This window comes from Mastacembelus armatus, chromosome 3, assembly GCF_900324485.2.
Source record: "Mastacembelus armatus chromosome 3, fMasArm1.2, whole genome shotgun sequence".
In the NCBI taxonomy this organism is placed as follows: Eukaryota; Metazoa; Chordata; class Actinopteri; order Synbranchiformes; family Mastacembelidae; genus Mastacembelus; species Mastacembelus armatus.
This window is the reverse complement of record NC_046635.1, coordinates 5,848,690-5,870,810: the sequence shown is the minus strand read 5'-3', so window position 1 is coordinate 5,870,810 and position 22,121 is coordinate 5,848,690. Positions and strand designations below refer to the sequence as shown.

The 22,121-nt window shown below is 41.4% G+C and overlaps 1 protein-coding gene and 1 long non-coding RNA gene across 12 annotated transcripts in view; one reads left to right on the top strand and one right to left on the bottom strand.

The window, feature by feature from the left end:
- Positions 1 to 19,694, bottom strand: part of baz2ba (bromodomain adjacent to zinc finger domain, 2Ba) — a 62,633-nt gene extending 42,939 nt beyond the window's left edge. For 7 of the 11 annotated variants that reach the window (XM_026320426.2, XM_026320431.2, XM_026320437.2 and 4 more), the window contains exons 1-2: positions 19,459 to 19,694; positions 7,818 to 7,861 (exon numbers count right to left, since the gene is read on the bottom strand). The gene's annotated coding sequence lies outside the window, so the exon portion shown is untranslated. The remainder of the gene's footprint in view (positions 1 to 7,817; positions 7,862 to 19,458) is intronic. The other 4 variants (XM_026320435.2, XM_026320433.2, XM_026320436.2 and 1 more) reach the window with 2 other exon arrangements.
- Positions 18,630 to 21,732, top strand: LOC113138189 (uncharacterized). The gene is made up of 3 exons (XR_003296430.1): positions 18,630 to 19,259; positions 21,027 to 21,150; positions 21,389 to 21,732. It is a non-coding gene; the product is annotated as an uncharacterized LOC113138189 (long non-coding RNA).
- The last annotated feature ends 389 nt before the right edge of the window (positions 21,733 to 22,121 follow it).

Genomic DNA, 22,121 nt, shown 5'->3' with positions numbered 1-22,121 from the left:
GTGATGTCCTGTCACACCACATAATGTGTCTATGTGAGTACATGTGTACGTGTCTGTGTGTGTGTGTGTGTGTGTGTGTGTGTAAAGAAGGTGTAAGTGTGACTTTTGTGCTTTGTCTTTTCAGTTTAAAGGCACTAGACCAAGTGTGAATGTCTTGGACTTAATACTTGATAAATACTTGATATACTAGGGACCATGTGGCTCATAAGGACTATGAAATTATGTCTGTGCCTAAATTCAACAAATCAAATCAAATCAAAGTGCTTAAAAATTAAAAATCTGCAATTAAACTATGACAAATGTGTTGACAAAGACATTTTTGATCCAGGGCAGTTTACTTACATCTGTGCTTACAATCACTGGGTGAAATAAAGCCCAACTCTGGCCCTTGGGATGTTGATGAGTCTAACATCCATGACTCAAGGGGTCAGGCAGCCCATCCAAGCTGAGCATTAGGGGTTAAGGGGGTGAAACCAAGTGTGAAATGTGAGAAGACAAGCCAACATGGTTTCTCAGGCAACAAATAGAAAGGTAACTAACATATCTCTGTGACTGTGAGGAACGCAAGGTATGTTAGGAAGAAAGGCTGTCGCATCATGCATGATTCATATAAGAGCAAGATGTAAAAGGAATTTCAGTGGCTTTCTGAACTGGCTGAGTTTAGACATGTTAATCAGTAATAGCCTGTTGTACTTCAGTCGGGAGGAGTGTGCGTGAACTGGTCTATGTGTGCGCTTCAATGTTTGTGTGTCTCTGGCAAATCCAGCACCACTTGGACTTGAGCTAGTTGAAGCAAGAAAAATCTCCAGACCAAGAGATAATCCATCTGGACCAGTTCCTTACAAAACATATGGAAAAATGCAGACGCTTTTTTTCCTTTTCCGCCCACAATAGCTATTAATATCTCACACAGAACATTTGCTCATGTCCCACTAAAGACTGGAATTCCTGCTGAAACACAGTCATCTTGGAAAGTTAGAACAAGTCAGTCAGGCATTTTCAAACCCTGTATTCTGTGAGTGTGAGATAGTGTAATAATATGATGAGCCCTTAGTCATAACATTAAAAAAAACATATAGACTAATAGGTATGCATTCAATATATTCTTATCTCTCTATCACACACACACAGAAAGACCCAGACATACACACACGCGGATGTAGGTAAACTGAAGTGATGTAATCTGAACCCTCAGACATGACATGACTTATTCTGCTCAAGACATTTAAACAAAGATAGTCTTTCTTTGCTGCTTTGAAAATAATTCACTCCACTATCAATAAGGACCTCTAAATAATCACACCAATCACCTGACAGGAATTGTCCACAGCAGCGCCAAAAACCTGTGTTAAAATGACAGCACTGTAAATTGTTTTAATTATAGCCAACACAGATAATAGCCTGTGGAAACATCAGCCTTTTCTTCTAGTCCTTTGCAAGATCTAAACATACAGTATTCCCTGGAAAATGCAGTTGGTATGTGTGTGTATGCGTGTGTGTATGAGGGTGAATATGTGTGTGCGTATGAATACAATATTCATTTTGCTGCAGGAGGACAATCTATGCATAACAATGAGAGGCGCTAATGAAATCAGCCATCAACCTGCGATACATACATATTAAAGCAGGACCTCAGAGTGTCATTCGCTTAGTGCATCATTTGTTCCCACTCGTTTTTTTCTCTCTGCCACCTGACCTTTAGAGTATGTGCCCCCCTCCTCACTTCTCCACTCTAAAAATAGGAAGCGTACCTGCAGTACTGTGGCATTAGGCATACATGCATATGTGCATGCAGAATTACATGGTCATGACAACAGAATTATGTTGGGACTGATATATGCAGTGAAAGCAGCAAAAATACGCTCCATTGCAATTTGAATACAGACGACTAACACTTGATTGTACAAACTTTAGGACTTAACAGCCTTGTAACAGAAGATGTTCAGCATCACAAATGGTAACTAGTGTCAGAGCTGTACCTTCAGTATAATGTCACATCATCCCAGCTGCCAGGGAACAACGCTCCTCCCTTCACTCTAAGCATGCTTCACAGCTCTGGTCTCTCTGTATCTCCCTCTCTCTCCCTAACCCCCACCCCCACGCTGGCAGGGAAATGGATCCCTCCACCTGACAGTGGCCATTTTGAGCCTTCTCTTCTCTCCTCTTTACTCCTGCTTCCTGGTAAACAATGGGAGAGGGATAATTGATCAAACAGCCAGGGAACCCTATGAGCAGGGGAAGGTCACCGCCCGCCAGCCCAGCTCACTAAGGAGGGGGATGTATGTGTGTCAATTGTGTATGTGCATTTGTCTGTGTGTGTGTGTGTGTGTGTGTGTGTGTGTGTGTGTGTGTGTGTGCATATGCATGCATGTATTCCATCTATGAATGTGTTTTGTGTGTGTTTGTGTGTGTGTGTGTGTATGAGACCAACTGTGAAAAAAATGAGAAGACAGTGGTAAAGACAGAAAGTGGTGTGTGTGTGTGTGTGTGTGTGTGTGTGTGTGTGTGTGTGTGTGTGTGTGTGTGTGTGTGTGTGTGCGTGTGAGTGGGGTGGTTTGGGGTGGGGGTCTCTCTGACGCTCTTGAGCTGCCATTTTTCTTCCCTGACAAAGACTCCATCTGCCACTGAGCCATTTGCTGCCTCCCGAGTCGGCAGAGCATTCTGCACGCCGCGTTCACCTTGATGTCACCTCTACATGGCTCACGCCTTGCTGATGCTGTACACACACACTCTCTCAAACAAACACACACCACTTTTTATTTCTTCTCCTATACGCACAGATATATATGCTCATCGTCTCACACTTACAAACACACTTTCAGTTTATGTCACACATGCTGCCTTTGCACTCCTTCTCACACACACATACACACACATTTTGAATGTGTATGTGTCTAGGCAGTGGCCCTCCCTTTCCTCTGCATGGCTGATATCACTGTGCAACCATCAGCGCTGTGCATTGTGGGAGTGTCTGTTGGGGCAGAGAGACGCGACAGGGGCTGAGGGATTCACACGCCTCTGAAAGACAGCCAGAGGGAGAGAGAGAGAGAGACAGAGAGAGGCAGGAGGGGAGGGAGGCAGAGAAAGAGAGAGAGATACGGAGGGGGCCGGTAACTGGAAATGAGAGATGGCATTTTAAAGAGGAAGCTGAATTTCACCTGCAATTACCGTAGCTCCGGGGCACATGGCTCGGTTAAGAGACATTTCATTCCAAAGCCACTGCATATAGCTGCCGCACTGAGCCCTGAGAGACGCATAAAGAAGGAGGGAGAGACAAAATAGAGCGGTGGAAAACTCTCCTCTGCCCAAGATGGCCCTCAGCAGATGCAGTGATGAAAGAGAGGAGGCAGCCAGGGATGTAACTGGTAAAAGAAACCCAACAGAAAATGCTGAAGAGGAGAGAACAGGAGAAGATAGGAAACGAGGACAGATAAAGAGAAAAAGGGTATCTCATTCAACAGGCCCCAACTCAGCCATCTGCACACCAGACCAGACGGCTGAACTGGGCCTCAGAGAACACACAAACACACCAACACATGCACCTATACACACTGAACAAAGAGCAACTCAAATCCAATAAACACAGGCACTCACACTCTCATGGTTAAGTACAGGGAAAGCTGGATGTGTTTAATGATTAATATCATTCTTAGTATTCGTTGTCCTCTTTCAACGAAACCTCACTCTCTCTTGCTCTTCCTCTCTCTCTCTCTCTTTCAGAACTCCAAATGGAGCCATAATGTCTTCCCTGAGGCTCAATGTCCTGGCTAGTTTCACCAGGCACACTGCTGTGTTTCATAGGAAAAGTGTGACTGCACAAATACAGTAATGAGCTCTCAGTGGGAGCTGGGGGCCTCCTGGCACTGCTAATGGCTCCTCTGGACTGCAGCTGTATCCAGGTTACAACCTGGCCTGACCGACAGGCACTGGGACACACGAGGCCAGTCAGGACGGACTATATTGAGCCACAGGCATGCACTGTAGTCTAGTCAAAACTAGAGTGGATTGTGTGTTCGGTGTGTGGGTGTTTGAAGTAGAAGAGGAGGAAAGAAGGTTAGGGGGCAGGAAGAAGTGGAGAATGTCAAGAGACAAGGGGCCGTGGTAAAGACAAAGACTGAGGAATACAAAAAGTTGAAGAGATTTGGTTTTTCCATAAACATAGCAGACAGATCCAGTAAACCTGGTGGCTCCCATAGGGACACAGCTACAATTGGGCAAGAGTGTTGTGTATATATACAGAGAGGGTGTGTGGTCTGCTTCTTCATGTCTATGAAAGAGTAACACCACAACACTTAGGTCATACACAAAGTGAATGCTGAAAATAATAATAGGTCACTGATAGTTATTTTACAAATAATTACTAACATAGGCATAAGTAGGTTTTAACTTTTAAACCCAATAAACCATGTGATGGATTCATTATTTCAAAGTTAAGTTGTCAAGCACCAAACAAATCTACAGAACTTTTTTGCCAAAATCATATAATAATATATACAATGAGTGTAAATACATTCAACAATAGGTGAAGTGAAAGAAGAGATATTTCGCATAGCCTGAACATGATGCAATTGGTAGATTGGTAGGCAAGTGCAAGTGATGGCAAAGGCCTGATCATCTCCTGTTTTCAGTCAAACAGGAATTAGGGCTAAGTCCAGGGACCTCAAATTGCAATCCCCATCTGTGAGGGCCTAAAAGGTTTGTGATGTATGGGGTTTAAAGGTCTACTTCTAATGTTTCATAAATTACTGCCATGCAATTATGTTACATTATTATTACACCTAAAACTCAGCACTGTGTCCAACATCTCTCCTCTACTACAGCAAACACACACACACACACACACACACACACACACACACACACACACACACACACACACACACACACAGAGTCTGCTCTGGTTGTTGCCCTCTCTGGGAAAGCTCACAGCTTGGGTTCTTTAGCTCCTGTTTTGTCTCGCCCTCCATTCAAAATGGACCCCTCATGACCATGCACATTATCGTCTGGGCAGGAAGCCCCCAAGAAGACTGAGGCTCCCAGGGTGTGAGCAGTGATTCATGGCGCAAGGGTCTATAAAAGAGCAGCCTCGCCCCACGCTGCAGCCCTTCATGGGGACAAGGAGAGCAGAAGCTGTTTGGCAGAAGGGTGAATCAAAAGTCTGGCTAGAGGACTGAACCCTGTTGAGACCACGTGGGCCAAAGGAGGCAGAAGGGGAACGGTTCGTGTTTTCTTGTATGTGTGTGTGTGTGTGTGTGTGTGTGTGTGTGTGTGTGTGTATGTGGAGAGGGGGAGACAGTGACATGGATGGGTAAGCCCAAACTAATGCTGGAGAGTGTCTGCTGAATCTACGCTGCTCCCTATCCCGAGGACAATCTTGCAGGAGCTTTTTAACAATCTTAGCTCCAAGGCAAGTACAAAGTACTAAATGTTTAGGCGTTATCTCTAACACTTCCCCAATCTAACAGAGAACCAGTTTAAAGGGCATTGGGAAAAAGACGCTATGAGAAACAAAGAGGGATCATGAATAAGAACTGAAAAATGATAGTAGTTGCTGGGATTGATGAAACCCTGCTCAGGTTTTTGTGACAGGCTGAGACACTCAAATTTTTTTCCCCTCAGGCTAGAAGGTGTAATTTCCCCTTCCACTGTCACAAGAAGGATGTAAAAAAATTATCTGTAGCTCAATGACTGACTGCTTCTAAGTAATTTATAATACATAACATGCACATCTATCTATCTATCTATATAATGGCATGCCGCTCTGTTGTAACACAGTGGGATGCGGATGGAAATGCTGGCCCCACAGGACACAGCCACACACATACACACACACACACACACACATCACACATACACACTAAGAGCAGACTGCTGTGGGGCTGACGCAAGACTATCTCTGTCTCACGTGTCTCTCCCCTACGGCCGCCCGCTGCTCCTGACCTTCGAGATGTTTTTCTCTCTCCTTCTCCCTCTCCCTTTATTCCTCTCTATTTCACACTCACACAAACGCACGCACACCCTGAGTCACTCACACACACTCCTCCCTTTTCTGCACACCTCCCAGCCACTCAGTATTTTGTCATTAAAAGGCATAGCATTTCAAGCTTGGATCAAGCAGATGGGGCTGTGTAAGCACTGCTGCTCCTTCACACAGCACCTTGGCTTAAGTACTGATAGTCCACATGCATTTCAGCACTCTCTCTTAAATGCATGCACACAAAACACACATGCACATGCACAACTTTCCTGGAACCAGAGACTCAGCCCAGTTGGGCATGGCTGTTTCATGTGGGTACTGTATAGCTCGGCTGTGTAACACCTAGCTGATATAGATGAATACCTTAAGACATGCTCTACGAAACAATAAACAGCACACAGTTTCATCTCTTGATAGAAATAGTATCCTGGATAGTTAATCTTATCCTAATATATTTATTTGCCTTTACTGGAGACTGATGTGTTGTACAATAAAGAGGCAAAACAGAAAACTCACATGAAGTTCATTGGGTTCATAACACATACACACACATGCACACACATGCATACGTGATTGTAATATAATTATATCTCTATGCTATTAGACCTATTTCTCTGGCTTTCTTTCAATTTCTCTCACTTTCAACATTTGCATATTCCTTTGGGTGTTTGAGTTGAGCAGCTTTTTCCTTTTTCTTTCTGTTGTCTTCCAAGCAACAAATGTCAGCTAATTACAGCATAGCTGTTTGGATGAGCTCCATCTTTCCCTGTGCTCTGCTGTGCTGGTTCTCTATGGGGCTGCAGGAAGAGTCATGCAGCCAAGACACCATTTAAGAACACCCAGTGGTGGGGGTTAATCTCAAGGCTACACCCCCTAGAAATTTATTCCCCAAGAGAGTACCCATCAATACTTATCACAAATGATACAACCAGCTCGCACCAAACTGCAGGGGATATAATACATCATTCACAGCCAGAAATGAGGCGGTAACAACTAGACCAGATAGAATCAGGTCTGGTAACACATAAAGGCTAAAGAGCCAGTCACAAGTAAAACATGTACTTCGCTGAACTATGCATTCAGTAAAAACCGTCTTGTAAAAGATCCCATTTGATCTGGTGACACACTTGCAGGCACAAGGCCATCAAGTCAGGCAGGATAGAAAAGTGCAAGTCATTGTCTGTGTGTGGAACAACAAACTGCCACCTTGGAGTGTGCGAAATGAAGCCTTGAGGACGCAGCCGCGCCCCTGAGTACAGCTAGCTCTCACACAGAGACAGAGTGAGAAAACAGGAAAAAAGACAGAAAGGGATGGAGAGAGGAGATTCAAGCTGCACATAGCAATAGACATAAACAACGAAACATAATACAAGATCCTAACCTAGAAGCACTGTTGGGCACTATAAACAACCATTTACATTCACCAGTTGATCTGAACAGATAGCAAACTCGAAGGATGTTTATTAGGCACGTACGTTTCAGACAAATATTCTGATTACAATGGGAGAAATCTAATTAATTGCTTGATTCACTGAATGAACTAAATTTGTAACGTAATCATAACAACTGCTTTTCAAGGGGCTCTTGTTAAATTTAATTGGGGGAGAAAAAAAAAACATTCTCTTTCACCGAATGAATGAAAATCAAATTAGGCCTTTAACTGGAGGAGTCTGCAAGTTTGTTCTGCTGTGCCATAAAAGAAAAAACGTAAAAGCAGAGGTGTGTGACAATATGTATTTTAAAAAGTCACACATCAACTATGCTGTAACATGCCAATAATGCATATATCAGGAGTGAAAAAGAGGAGATGTGAATATTCCTTAGTACACTGTGAACTTACTGTTTAGAGACGTCTCCAGCTCTTTAACATCACTGCTGTAACACCTGGAGAAAAAGCAGAAACAAAAGATCACTATGATTCAGGTTAAAAATACAAACTGAGTCCTAGGAATAAAATGTGTCTACAGTATGTTTTGATTTGTGCAATAGTAAAACGGTTAGATTATATGCAGTATTGTGACAATGTGCTGGAAGTGTTCCTTTTGAGAGCCAGGAGGGGATGAAGTCCTTAAAATTACAGAGATACCAAAGTTACACAGCTTAGTGTATGTGTTGTTCAGACACATCAAACAAGCCACACAGCTGTAGCTACACACACACACACACACACACACAGACACACACATATATACAAAAAGCCTCTTTCTCCCCAAGCCCTTTCTTGCCAAACCTGTTTGTTAGAAATGGATCTAGACACTGGAGCTTTGAGTGTGAGGATATTTTCCCCAAACACAAGACAGTTCTTGCAGAGAACCAAGCCTCACCAGTGTTCTCACGCCCATCTCTCATGCATTGTCTCTAAGGCCCTCCTTTGCTCTTACAGCCTGAGCCTAATCTAAGCGACTCACCATAACAAAACGCCACCCTGCTATGTATATCATACTACACAGACACACAAAGATTTTACAACTGTTATTTCTGAAATTATTATACCAAACTTTGAAGTAGAAGTATTTTCAGCTACACCATTATGGTTAGATGGTATCAGAAAAGAGTACAAACCTCACACACAGCGACAGAGACACAAGGAAACAGTCCTACAGATATTTCCAGACACACAGAAACAACAACAACACACACAGTGTTACAGCGAGTGTGGGTAGCTATCTAACAAGGTTTTGTTGACAGTAAACACATCCATCTGGTCAACAGCAACAGAACCAAGTGTGGTGGATGCTTCCTCGGCAGGGATGTGGTCAACTATTACAATAATAATTTTAATATTTAGGAACCAGATAGTTGTCATTTCACATTAATTCCTATAAATGGTGCTTATTGGAATAACTGCCATAGTAGAAAGAAAATGGCTATATTACAGTTCATGAACCTAACTAATTTTGTCTTTCCAGATGCCCTCCAGTCATGTCAAAGTCTGGGACACAACATGCAATGCACATCTGTCATTAAAGCTCAATTTATCACTGAACAGAAATCACCTAGACCGGCTGTGTTGATAATAACTGCACAGATCGAACTGTAATGGTTCCCTTCGTTATCTATCTACTTACACAGACAGACGGACAACACACATGCGCGGACCATGTGTGCGCGTGCGTGCGCGCGCGCGCACACACACACACACACGCACGCACACACACACACACACACTTTGATAAGTCATTGCAGTGATAATGATAACAGAGAGCCAGGTAGGCTGAATTCATCTTCAGCTTTTTCATAAAGGCCTATTAGTGGATGATTAAAGGATCTCTGCTCATAGGGCTTCAGCACAGAAAACGATTTGCCAGCCATGAGGCAGGTGAATTATACTGGATAAGAAAGCCAGTGCTGTCTGCCATCATTTGCCTGACTGAGAATCCGGCTGTTAGTCTATTAACCTCATTTTACTGTAAGATCTTACCAGTTTTACATCAGTGGTAGATGACAAAATATCATAAAACACACAACTTTATTCCAGTGCCTTATTCAACATCTGCAAAAACCATGTCAGTATGTTACACTGGGGTGACAACTAACAAATATATTCATCATTATTTTCATAATCTGGAGAGCCCTCTACATAGCTATAAGATATTTAGTTAATTGCCATGTAAACAGACAGAACGTCGTCATAACTCAAAAACTGAAACAAGGGAATGTTGCTACTTCATTGATTATCAAAGTAGTGAATTATTTTTCTGTTCATTAGCTAATGAATTTATCAACAAATTGTTTGAGCTCTATATGATACAGAAAAACCTTAAAAATGTCAAAAGGAAGTTTACTGTTACATAAAAGAATATAAAAAATAATAAATCATTACTAGGATTCTACAAATTTTACAAGCAGAAAGGTTTGCCTAAGCATTAATTTAGTGAGAAAACATACATGTAATCATGTTTTTGAAAGTTATTTTAAAGCTTATAAAGTCATACAACACTGTACTGTCCTAAGTTATGGTACTGAATGTATTTTTTGAGTTCCAAACGTAATTATATAATAGTCATCACTTCTTAAATTCCCATCTAATTAACTTTAAAAAACAAACAGAATAACCATCTGAAAGTTACAATTACCTGCATTTACACTGCAGGCATGCTTGCACATAGACAGCGTACAGCCTAACCGTTATGACGTTGCTTTGAATTGTCTTGTTTGGTCTCCCTAATCTCCCCTCCTTGCCTGAGCTACACAGATGTTGACTTTACTTTAGGAGTTGTACAATGACTCTCAGACATCTGCACAGGGTTGAACATGATGGTCTTTTGTAACAGCCACAGAAAGAGAGTGTGGAAAAAAAGGAAGGCAAGTAATCAGGCAAGAGAGAAAGAAAGCAAAATAGAAAGCAAGAAAGAAGCCAGAAAGAAAGGTCATGCCATGTTTCATGTGAGTGTTCTTTACAAAAAAAAACTCTGTTGGTATTTGAGCATGGAAAACAAGTGTACTCTGAAAATACACATATTGAAATTGGCCTAAAATCCCTCGCTTTTTAATATTTGATGCCTTGTTAGAAGAGCAACACTGGTGAGGTGTTTGTCTCTGTTGTCTCTGTTGATCTTTGGGCCTTGTGGGAGTGAGCAAGTGAGACTTGGCCACAGACATTTTCCTGAAGCCCCCAGAACAAAACAGGCAAGTCTTGACAGTCTGTCCGCCACCGAGTCGTCACACAATCAGTTGCAGGAAACCAATCCCTAAATAGCAGTGATTCATCTCTTCATCACACACAATACCAGTACACAGTGCACAAAGAAGCTCTCTGCTCTCTCTCTCTCTCTCTCTCTCTCTCCTTCTTACCCTATCTGTCTCAACCCCTTCCCCCCAATGTGGTCTCTCAGGCTGCTTAAAAATAAGTGCTTCTCCCAGCTTTCTTTGCCCTGTGATTTACTGGCAGTGTTTAACTGCAGGGCAGCATCTTTTATCGTTACATGATCTGGGGCTGAAAGCTGACAAAATGGAATCTCTGTGCAAGTACCATTGTATATGAGTAAGTGTATGTTCAGGGCAAAGTGGGGAGAGGAGGAATAAGGAACTTCTGTGAGAAACGTTTGTCTAAGTGGAGATCAAATCCCCTCACCCTCCCGGTGCTGTGTATGTGTGAATATACTATGTGTGTGTTTGTCATTCTACTAAATGGGTTCTTCCTTGACTTGATGGAGCAAGTGCTATCTCAAGGGAACGGGTTACAGTAGGAAATCGCTTTGAGACTGGTGAAAATCTCAGAACATTAGTGCAATCCATTTGTGAGAGGTAGAATGTATATGAAATACCAGACTCAGTTGTGGCCCTCAGTCATTTTGTCTGTGCCCGTACACACGTTTTTGGGTTGCCATGATAACTCTTTGGACCGCTCAGAGACCACTGCTGCATTAGCCAATGCACTTCCTTTTCTTGCTTTCCTTTGAAAGATAAATTTCATTTCAAAATGCTGTCAGCATGGTCTCACTGGTGACTGTCCACAGGTTCATTTGCAAAAACTGATATCAGTACAGTATGTGACCAGATCATCACCAGTGGATAATCAGACTAGCATAGGCCTGCACAACAGGTTCAGTGTATCATTACAGCCTTGATGATCCATCAAGATGACGTGTGAAGGTCAGGGTAGTCATGACCAACACAGCTGTCACATCTCCTCCCAGAACCCTCTTTGGCTAACCGGCCTTCTCAAATACTCAGCATAAAAAACATGGCCAACTGGAGAGCACTGGGGCCAAGGCCAACAGAACACTCCTATAACCCAGGCTGGGCTTGTATCATGACATGATTACCCTTCGAACTATAACACACAATGGTGAAGAAGAGGTCAATCAGAGCTGGTTTGGTGTATTGACATCATAACTGTGACAAAGAAACAGTTGGCAATGGCATACCCTGAAATGATGTCTATTAGCATTGGCTTTTAAACTTTAATTCAAGACCCAATATAGGCAGAGTTTTAAATGACTATCAGCTCTGTAGCAACAGAGGAAAAGGCTACAGTGGAGCTGTGTAGAAAGCAGATGTGAATCCACTTTGATTTCAATGCCTCTGTGTGTGTGTGTGTGTGTGTGTGTTATGGCCAGTATTTGAAGTACTCTGACAGGTGAGTGATTGAGTGCTTTCATTTCCCTCCAGCGACAACTAGACATGTGCGCACAGACACACACACAGTGCAAGATGGAGAGAAAAGAGAGAGAGAGAGAGAGAGCTGTTGTTTCCTAAAGGATGCAGCTCCTGCCTGCATGCTTAAATTAGCTCTAAATGTTTGGATTACACATGGGAGCTCTCACAGAGGATTTAGCAGCCATAGCCTAGAGTCCAGGCAATGTGTGGATGTTTCCATCTACATCCACACACATACACACACACACACACACACACAAAAACACAAATAGTGTCCTTATAGAGATCGTGAACATATGTCACTCATAAAGATAGATTTTTTTTTCATGTGCATAATTTAGGGTTGGTGTAAATGACAACACATAGCATTCCATTAATCAGGTTTCTGTTGTGTTTTTATGTTACACTTTTTTAAAGAGTGCAGTCTTCTCTTATGCTGGTGGGGGGAGGAAACATTGTGCTAGCAGACAGAGACAAGGGAAGAAAGGAGGTGAAAAAGAGAAGGGGAATGAGGGAGGTCAGCACCCCCAGTCTCAGATAAAGGCCCTCTCCCTCCCTTCTGCCTCGGCTTTCGAAGCCCCTGCCAGGATCGAGAGGCGTCTCACGTTACAGCTGTCTCTCAGTGTCATCGTTCAGAAAGAGAGAGCACAAGCGAGAGCGAGATAGAGAGAGACACAGACAGACAGAAAGGGGGGAAAGTGGGACAATGCCAGACTGAGCAGGCTAGGCTTTCATAGCTGGACATAAGAAAAACAACAACAGCAGCAGGTTCAACTAGATGTGGAAACCCTTGCGGTTTGGCTGCTTGGTTGTATCGTTTTGATAAGTAATGTTAATGCAACATCATTTTTCACTACATTGTGGAAGCGTTTTGAAATCACTGAAATGTGCTTTGACCTTTTCAAGACAAATTATTTTGAAATGCAGTGTGAACAGCGATAGTCAGATCACTTCCTCCACACCACCTAGGACTAACTGAACACTGGCAATTTCCTAAGACAAAAAGTGGGAAATTAATTCTTTAATGCCTTGTTTTGTGCACAGAGAGAAGGGAGAAAGAGAAACACAGTATAGTCAAGCAATATTAATGATGGTAAGACTGTATGCTTAGGGCTTTGGGTGAATAACACCTCTTTACACAGACGTATCCTTTTTAACCCTAAAATGCTAAAAAGAGCAGCTTGTCCCAGGTCCAATAATGACTAATCCAATGACTGCTAGCATGTCAGCCTGCATTGCTAACAAGGTAATACCATGTAGGTCAGTACTAGGTTAAGCTAAATTTAGAGTAAATGACTGTTTCTTTTCTGTAACGGTCAGAAAAAATAAGGAACGGCCATGACTTCTAAATAAAAAGGAAGGAAACTGTGCTGCATATGCAGATTTTTACTTCAAACTGTAGCACACTGAGCTCTGATTGCATTAGTGTGTTTTACATAATGCATGGTTGTGAACAAATACACATGTAGTTATTGCACAGCTCAAAATTGCCTTTGTATTTGCTTTTCTTTTCCTTGTCATTTCTTCTGGTGTTCTGTAGGAGTCAAATATTTAAAATTCTGGCTTAGCTTGGGGCAGGCTTTGCCAACGCAGCTAAAATAAAAAGCCTTTGTGGCAGCAGTGACCAGATTTTAAATGCTGAAGAAGATCAATAAACGGGGGCTGTCGAGGCGCAATCTCATGCATTTGTGTGTGTATGTGTGTCTCGGTGTGTCCTGTCCCTATGCCTATGTTCTGACAGCAAGTATGTGTGTGTGAATGTAGATGTTTGTGTGTGTGTGTGTGTGTGTGTGTGTGTGTGTGTGTGTGTGTGTGTGTGTGTGTGTGTGTGTGTGTCTTAACACCCACTAAGACTCCCAACTCCCAGATCCCAGCTGCCCTCCCTGCTACAAGCTATTCTATACTATCATCAACAACCCCACTGACCCAGGAGGCACATCAATATAGAAACCAATATTATTCCCATTCTCACATCCAAAACCTTCTTCCTATTTCTTTTCCATTCCCAGTATCCTTTTCCCATCTGAGCACAGCCAGCATGAGTGAAACACTAGAGAGACCTATAAATACAGGCCTCCTAACACAGTTCGAGAATGTCAAGGTTTGGTAAACATCAGACTAAATAGCAAGTTTTCCTGACCATATCACCATTTTCATCATCAGGTTCCTACTGAAACAAAAAAAGACTAGCACTAGACAGGAAATGGGGAGAAACGTATTCTTAGGCAAACAAAACCCTTACCATCATGTTTATGCTGTTTCCATTCAGCTCAGTTTAACTAACATTAATATCTGCATTATGTGAAGCCAAAGAACACTGATGTGGTTGCTCTTCTGTAAAAGAAGTGCATTCATAATGCTGCCATGTTTTCAGTTTCTCATTATTCTTATGTTTTTTAAAAGATCACATTAAAAGGATGCTGTCGGCTCACATAAAGCGATAACCTTTGCTCTGCCTTTACCATATGAATATGTGATGTAGACAAAAAAAAAAACGAATTAGAAGGACTTGTATGCATGTGGTTCTATGTCTCCAGAAAACAAGAAGTACATCTGTATTTTCACCTCTTCACTTGTACAAAATAAAAACAGCCCCGAAGTGGAAAAATCATCAGGACCTTTTGAGACTTCATTAAAAGAAACTAGCCTGGACTTTCCAAACAAGGCATCTCTTTGGAGGGAAAAATCAACCTTTTCACCTTGCTGGTGGAAAAACAGCCATCCCAACGAGACAAAGCATGCACAAACAACCTTGACTTTCATCAAGGAAATTCTCACATTGAATGATAAATAGAGGCCCAAGGGACGAACAGCAAAGAAGCAGCTTATCGCCTTTCTCTCCCAAATTTGGCCGCTCTGCTTTCTGTCTCCTGAAAGTCGACATGGGGTGACCAACTTGAACTTTACACTACTTACAGTTTTCTAATTAATCCACCATATGTAATTCACAAAGATATATAGTGAAAGATAATAGTGTTACTGTTAAGTTCGCTTGTTTCTACAACAGGATTCATATGTGCAAAATCTCATTAGCTTAGTTTTCAAAATACAGATGCACTGCTCATTACATAAAGATAAACACAAGCGGACATTTCTGGTCAAAGTAAGTCAAAATATTTGAAAAGGCTCATGTTAAAAGCGGCTGTCACTGAGCATGCACTTTAGACAATTATTTGTGTACCCTGATGATTATCAGTGCATCCAATGAACGCGCAGTGCTACAAAAATAGCAGGGTAACATGAGGTTGGGAAGATCATCTCAGAGCTAACCAACTTTCCAGCTGAGAGGACATTAACCTGTGAGGCCATGTGAACACGTATCAATAAGTGAGCTGCCTGCACTTGTAATACACCACAACAGCAGTGAGACAAGAGAGACACAAGGCAGCACCAATTTGATCTGTAACAATAAAAGACATTATCAACCTAATGTCTAGAAGCTTTTAGGGCTTCTTCTAAAATGCAGCTTCTTCTCAAAGGACCATTAGCCCTTATAGGATTAATGTCTACTTCAAGAACATCTGTTTATGTCCCCAGATTCTTTGTACATTATTTCATTTGTCATTAATGTTTTCTGAGTGTGTCATATGTAAATGGTGACTGAACTGAAGGAAGAAATGAAGAAATGTGATCAGGATTCTGTCTAACATTAGTTCTTGAATCATTTGGTTAACACAGAACAGACGTCTACTTCCTTTCTGAATTTCACAGCTCTGTGTCAGCGCTACATGCAGAGATTTGACAGGGCTCCCAGATGGCCATTATTATTGTTTGTAGGTCTGATTAATCTCTGTCTAAATATAAAATACTGGCAACAACGCCATGAAATATTTAGGTTAGGAGTTATCCACATACTGACTCTTAATCACATGTCTGAATGATTCTAGTAACACAAACATTTTTAACACTAGTTATCAATGTGGTCTATTGCTCTCATGACCAAAACATACACCATTTACATTATACCTTGCCACAGAAAATGTATGTAATACTAAAGCCCAGCTTTTCTGACAACTGAATATTTCTATGGTCATTTTTACCTGATACTGATATGAATCTAAAAAACATGTTTAATATTTGATTTAGTTCTATAACCATGATTCTTAGTAAAAATGCAAACACCTCAAAGACTGATTGACTCACTCATTTCATGGCATACCACTACACAGAAGGTTTCTGTAATAAGCCAGGGGGATGAGCACATTTTTGTTATATTTTGATACAGCATTTACTTTGTTGGAGTTTTTCTACAGCAGGCAAGTCCTTGAATGCCAGCTGTCACACAAATGTGGAACTGAGCTCTACTCAATCATCACAAAAGTTTTTTTTAAAAGCATAAGAACATTTGATTTGTACTGGTTTTCACATGCAACAGAAATAGTGTCTTCTAGCTATACTACAAGTGCACACCTTTGAACTTTAACAGATGAATAACTCGTATAAAGGGATACTGCAATATATTTGAAAGAAAGCACCAACTCATCCTGATGTCTTCATTAATAAATTGTGTATGCCTAATAAATTTCACTTCCCCTCATTTTCAGAAGTACACAAGCCATGGGTTTCCTCAAAAACAAAGCCAGAGTTCCATGTATAATAGTAAAGGATTATGAATAATACAGCCCTGTGTGCACATGGGATTGTCTTCTCAAAAGCTGTCCAAGTTCTGTCAGATTCAGCAACCCCAGACACAGAGCTCGTGAACTTAATTTTACCTAATCAGCTTAGTCAATAGCAACCGTTTGCTGTGACTTTAGCAGACATGCAAATAGGGCTTAACTATGTCTATCCTTAATTCCTGAATGTTCAAGTCAAGCAGAAGTCCTCCTTTATCTCTTCAAAAACAACAGTTCCAATTTGAAAGAGGAAGACATGAAGAGAGAGAGAGCATAAAACTCCAGTCTAGAGTTGATTTTTTTTCTTGGCCTGGCAAGGAGAGACATCTCTGATTTGAGCGTGCTTGAGGTAGCACAGTGTGCTTTCATATCCAATGAACATGGCAAACAAACTCTGACAGATTTGTTCCTCTTTTTTCACTTTTGCTCTTGCTCACTCTCTTTTAAATTATGGGAAAACACACTGCACAAATATATTAGTACTTCTTGTCGGTTTCTATGTTCATCTGCAGCAGTTCCACATACACACAAACGCATGCACAAACACACATATTCAAACAAATCTGTACAAAATGATGCTAACAATAGACAGTTGTAATAGTGGTAGAAAACTGAGAGACACTGTTCCGTTTCAATTCACTGATACCACTAATGGCTTCTTAGCAGCTCCATGAAATCAAGCAGCTGTCATGTAGATGCATCAGCAGTGAGAGGAGGGAGAGCCGTCCCCATAAGGGCAGAGGCACCGCGCCTTCATGTTTGGCTAAACATCTGCTCCTCTGCACTCCAGCTTTGCAGCAATAAACGGGCAAACAAAAGAGGTGGGAGGTGAAATGATCAGATTTTCCATTTCAAAGCATTTGTTTGGTTTGTTTTCATTTCCCCTCCTCTTTTCTCAACTGCTTTGAGGACATGGAGAAGAAAGTGAGATCAAGTTTTAACTGTGAGGGAGAGTGCGAATTCATAAGCTAAAATAACACCTTTTGTAAGATGGATGGCAGAAATTAAACAAGGTCACCATTTTCTAGTCAGTGGGTAATTCTTTCTGGGAAGAGTCCCCTGTCTAAACTGTTGCAAGCCAGTATTACAGCTCAGTCAGGGCTGATTCAGACTGTGTCTGTGTAATGATGAGATTTGCATGTGTGAGGGTGCATGTTTTAAAGGTGTCAATCTGCCAAATCTATCAATCACACATCAGTTACAATTTGTGTAAACAACAGTACACCAATTTACCAATAATAGATTCTTTAAAGGGCAATAAACTGGCTGTACTTTTTACCATGACATAATTGTGCCAAACAACTATGTCATTCAATAATGTCTAATCACTGTTATTTGACAGACTCCAGTTATGTTTTATTTGAACTGTTCTTCCCTTTGCAAATATGATCTTGTAATTAATATCCTCCATTCATTCAGCCATTTACAGTTAGTTGCAAAGATAAACATAAAGCAGAACTGACTAAACGCTGAAATCACAAATCAGCTTGAAAATGATAGAAAATAATAATGCAATACAATACAATACTTTGTACCAAGACAGCACGATGTCCACCTGCCTCTCTAAAAATCACTGACATTACATCACTTTATTTTTCGCCTTTGTTTTTAAACCATCAGTGTGGAGCACAAACTGACCATCTATGAGCTAAAACTGGCTTCAAATCACCCCTGACAATCTAACAAGCAACTTTAAATTTCCTCCTAAAAACCACATACAGGTCCCGTTCCTCCGTGTCATCTTTTTTCTAACAAGCCTAAAACTTTGTTAAAAACTTGCGACAGAAAAAAAAAAACGTGGATCCATTTCCTTTTAAAGTAGCATGTGTGTTTGTGAAAGAGAGCGATGAGGGGAAAGGTAGGGGATCTTTGGGGGGGGGGGTGATTTTAAAATAACCAAGATGGCGAGAGTCTTGTTGTTTTGGAAGGGGCAGAAAAAATGGAGGATATTGTAATATACACAAAGGGATAAATTTCAACAACTCGGCCAAGCGGCTGCTAGCTTGCCTGCATGCCTCTCGGTTTGAGGAAGCGACCGCGATGGCAGCTCCCCCGGCAGGCTGGCCAGCAATACCACTATCAACACTAAAAGCTCAAACTCCGAACCCACTGTGGAAAAACAAATGAATAATATACGTTCAGCCTAATCCGAACCGAAGGGGATATTTATGTTTTTGTCGCTAATTGTTTTATTTTCCGTCGAGGGGACTGTTGAGCTGGATGGGTTTTAACGGACGGACAGCGAGGACCAACGGCAGTCCGCTGTTACCCCCCTGTACGCTGACGGTTACAACATCCAGCACGAAATGCGCACACAAAAGCAACAAAAATCAACATTTACACGATTGTTATAAACGATTGCCTAAACAGTCAACACCACAATCCCTCGAAAAGTTGAATTTGCAACGATTAAACAAGTTATCAAATACAACAGCCTGGGTGATCGCGGCGAGAGAAAAGGAGAGAGGGACACAAAGACGATTCCCACTGTCAGGTCACCGCTCAGAAGAGGAAAAAACACTTCGTTTTTAGCTTTGAGAGGAACAAACTTCGCGGATTTGACCGTACGTAAGGCTGTCTGTGCACGGGATACACCGACTGAATGAATTACATCGTAACACGAAAACAAGAAACTATCTATAAACCACTTTACACAAGCTGGGGGGGGGAAAGCTAAGAAACTAGAAACGAAGCCAGCTCTACGCAGCTCGTCGCTTGTTCTGTGATGGGGGGAAAACAGCGTCAGTGAAATAAAACACTTACCTTTTTTTAGTTTCGACACTTTACTTATTTCCAACGTGGGTTTTTAGTTCAACTAACACTTCGGCTCGGTCTTCTTCTCGCCTCTTTTTTTTCCTTGGTCGGTTTCGGTTATGAAAAAGGTCGGGGACGAGTGATAAAGAAGGGAATTGGGCAGTAATTGAGTCTCGGTGTGTGTGAGTGTGTGTGTTAGTTACTAACAGCAGATTGAAGGAGACTCTTCTCAAGGTTTATTCAGCTCCACTTCAAGGAACCGACCTGACGTCAGCTCACTACTGCCACACAAAGAAAACTTATTATTTGTGCAGCGGCCGTAGTAAAGCCAGGATACACTTAGTGACTGCTCTTACTTCAAATAGCACGGATGTAGCGGTAACTTTATCCATCATGTTGTTTGTGGCGTCTTTAACCGTACACACCTCATGACGATTACCAGTGTAAACAAATAATTATAGCTAAATAAACAGCTGGTAGTTTAACAGCCTTGTCATTTATGTTTTCTCATATGGAAGTCCCAACTTTTATGTCACTTTGATCATTTTTAATTATTCATTGTGATGTCGATTACGGTTTGAAATGCTGATTTAAAAGTGGAATTAAGTGTTTGGGCTACTAGATATGCAACAATTCATTAGTTTATCAGTAAGCTGTTGGTAAATGGTTTATCATTTTAATCAGCTTTCAAGCCAGAAAATAACCTTTTTTCCGAACCTGTCTTGCTTCAAACTCAATACTTTTGGACAGTTTGTTAAATAAAACAAGCAATTTGAATACACCTTGAGCTGGCAGGCGTAGTTCACTAGTTTTTGACATTTATAGACAAATGCACAATCAAGAAAATGATTTTCAGCTTAATCTGTAAAGAAAATTATGAATAGGCTATTAGTTGCAACCCTAGTGTTTACCTTAATGCCTGCATGCAAAGTTTTTAGTCTGGAGCTTGCAGAGGAGCAAAAACTTGTACAGCCCACTTCATATTTTAGGCAACTCTTGATTTTTTCAAAACATATATTATTAGTAGTATTTTTTTGAAATGTGCTATCTGAACCATAGAATTTACCTGGTAATTTAGCTTGTTAAATTACTTAAATAATTCCCCACATATTTGCTGATATATCTTTTAGAGATAGATTGATCTATCTATCTATCTATCTATCTATCTATCTATCTATCTAGTTAAATCCTTGTCTTTTCTCAAAGCTGAGTCACAAAAACAAGTGTCTCATTATTAAGTGCCAAAATGATGGTCCCTCAGAATCGGATACATGATCAAACAAATACAAATCAGCTTCACACAGGTTCTAAGAAGGCATTTACCAAACAAAAACAGAAATGGGACAGATCTACCTCAGGATAGGATCAATACATTGTCTGGCAAAGACTGCCATCTGTGCCTAATTGTATGCTTTACCTCCTCTTCTGAACACACAATAAGCAACAGGCTGAACGCAGGCCCTCTGACCCAGACTGGGTTTCCAGACAGGGGAAGATTATTTCATTCAACTGGAAAACAACAAGGGGGTGGAGTGGAGGGGTGATGATGGGGATTTTTTTTTTTTTTTTTTTTGCAGATGGAGTGGGCAACTGTTCCTATATGCCCCACCCTGATGAGGATGAGGATGGGTCACAGAGCCAGAGCCAACTGGTGTGTCTCTCTTCATGTCACACCACCACTGGTTGTATCCATTTTAACAGGTATTATATGGGATTAACAAACTGTTTACTGTTAGTTTATAGACACCTCATAAATCACACACAAACAATGAACTCATTGTTAGCAGTGTGATGGAGTGTTGGTTTACAGGCACATTCATATTAATGTTTCATAAACATTATAAACGATCATAAATGTATCATGTTCTCTCTCTCTCTCTCTCTCTCTCTGTGCTATACTGTTATGTCACAAAATCCAAATCCTTCATGATTAACCAAGTTTGGAAGATGGGCACAGAACCTCTTATTCATCTTCTGGTGTGCAGTTAAAGCCATTTTATAAGCTTGCTCTCCATGTTTTTTGGTCATTGATTTTTTTCTTCCTGCCCCTTTCCATTACCTGTTGAGATGGGGGATTTGCTCTTCTTCACACACACAAACACACACACATAGAAAATCCTCTCTATCAGTCTCTCTAGCCACTGGCACCCTGGTGTATTTCTCCATCTCCTCCGCCTCTTCTAGCAGGAATGACAGGCCATGAGGAATGACAGTGGCTGTGTTTGTCATACAGTAGCAGCAAGAAGCAAGGATTTTTAATTGCATTGGAGAATCTTCATTAAAGAGAGCACATGGGGGTGGGAATGGGGGAGAGGGCTGCATGGGGTGGCGTCGGGGGGCACTCTGAGCATCGTCATTAGGAGAAGGCACTAGCAGCATAGAAGGGTGGGCCCTCTTTGCATGCACACTGAGAATGCCTGCCGTACTTCGGTCATTTGTAACATAATAAGTGCCAGCACAATGACTGCAATGCGAGAAAGCACACCACAGGGAAGAGAAGGGGGAAGGGAGACAGCATGTCTGTCTAAAAGAGGGACTTTTTTGTCTTGATTAGAAAGTATAATGAGCCACTAAAGAAACAGAAAAAAAGATCTCTCCTGAGACTGATGGAAAACAAATTAATCCGGTGATTTGGATTTAATTATTATTTTTCTATTAGTCCACCATGCAAA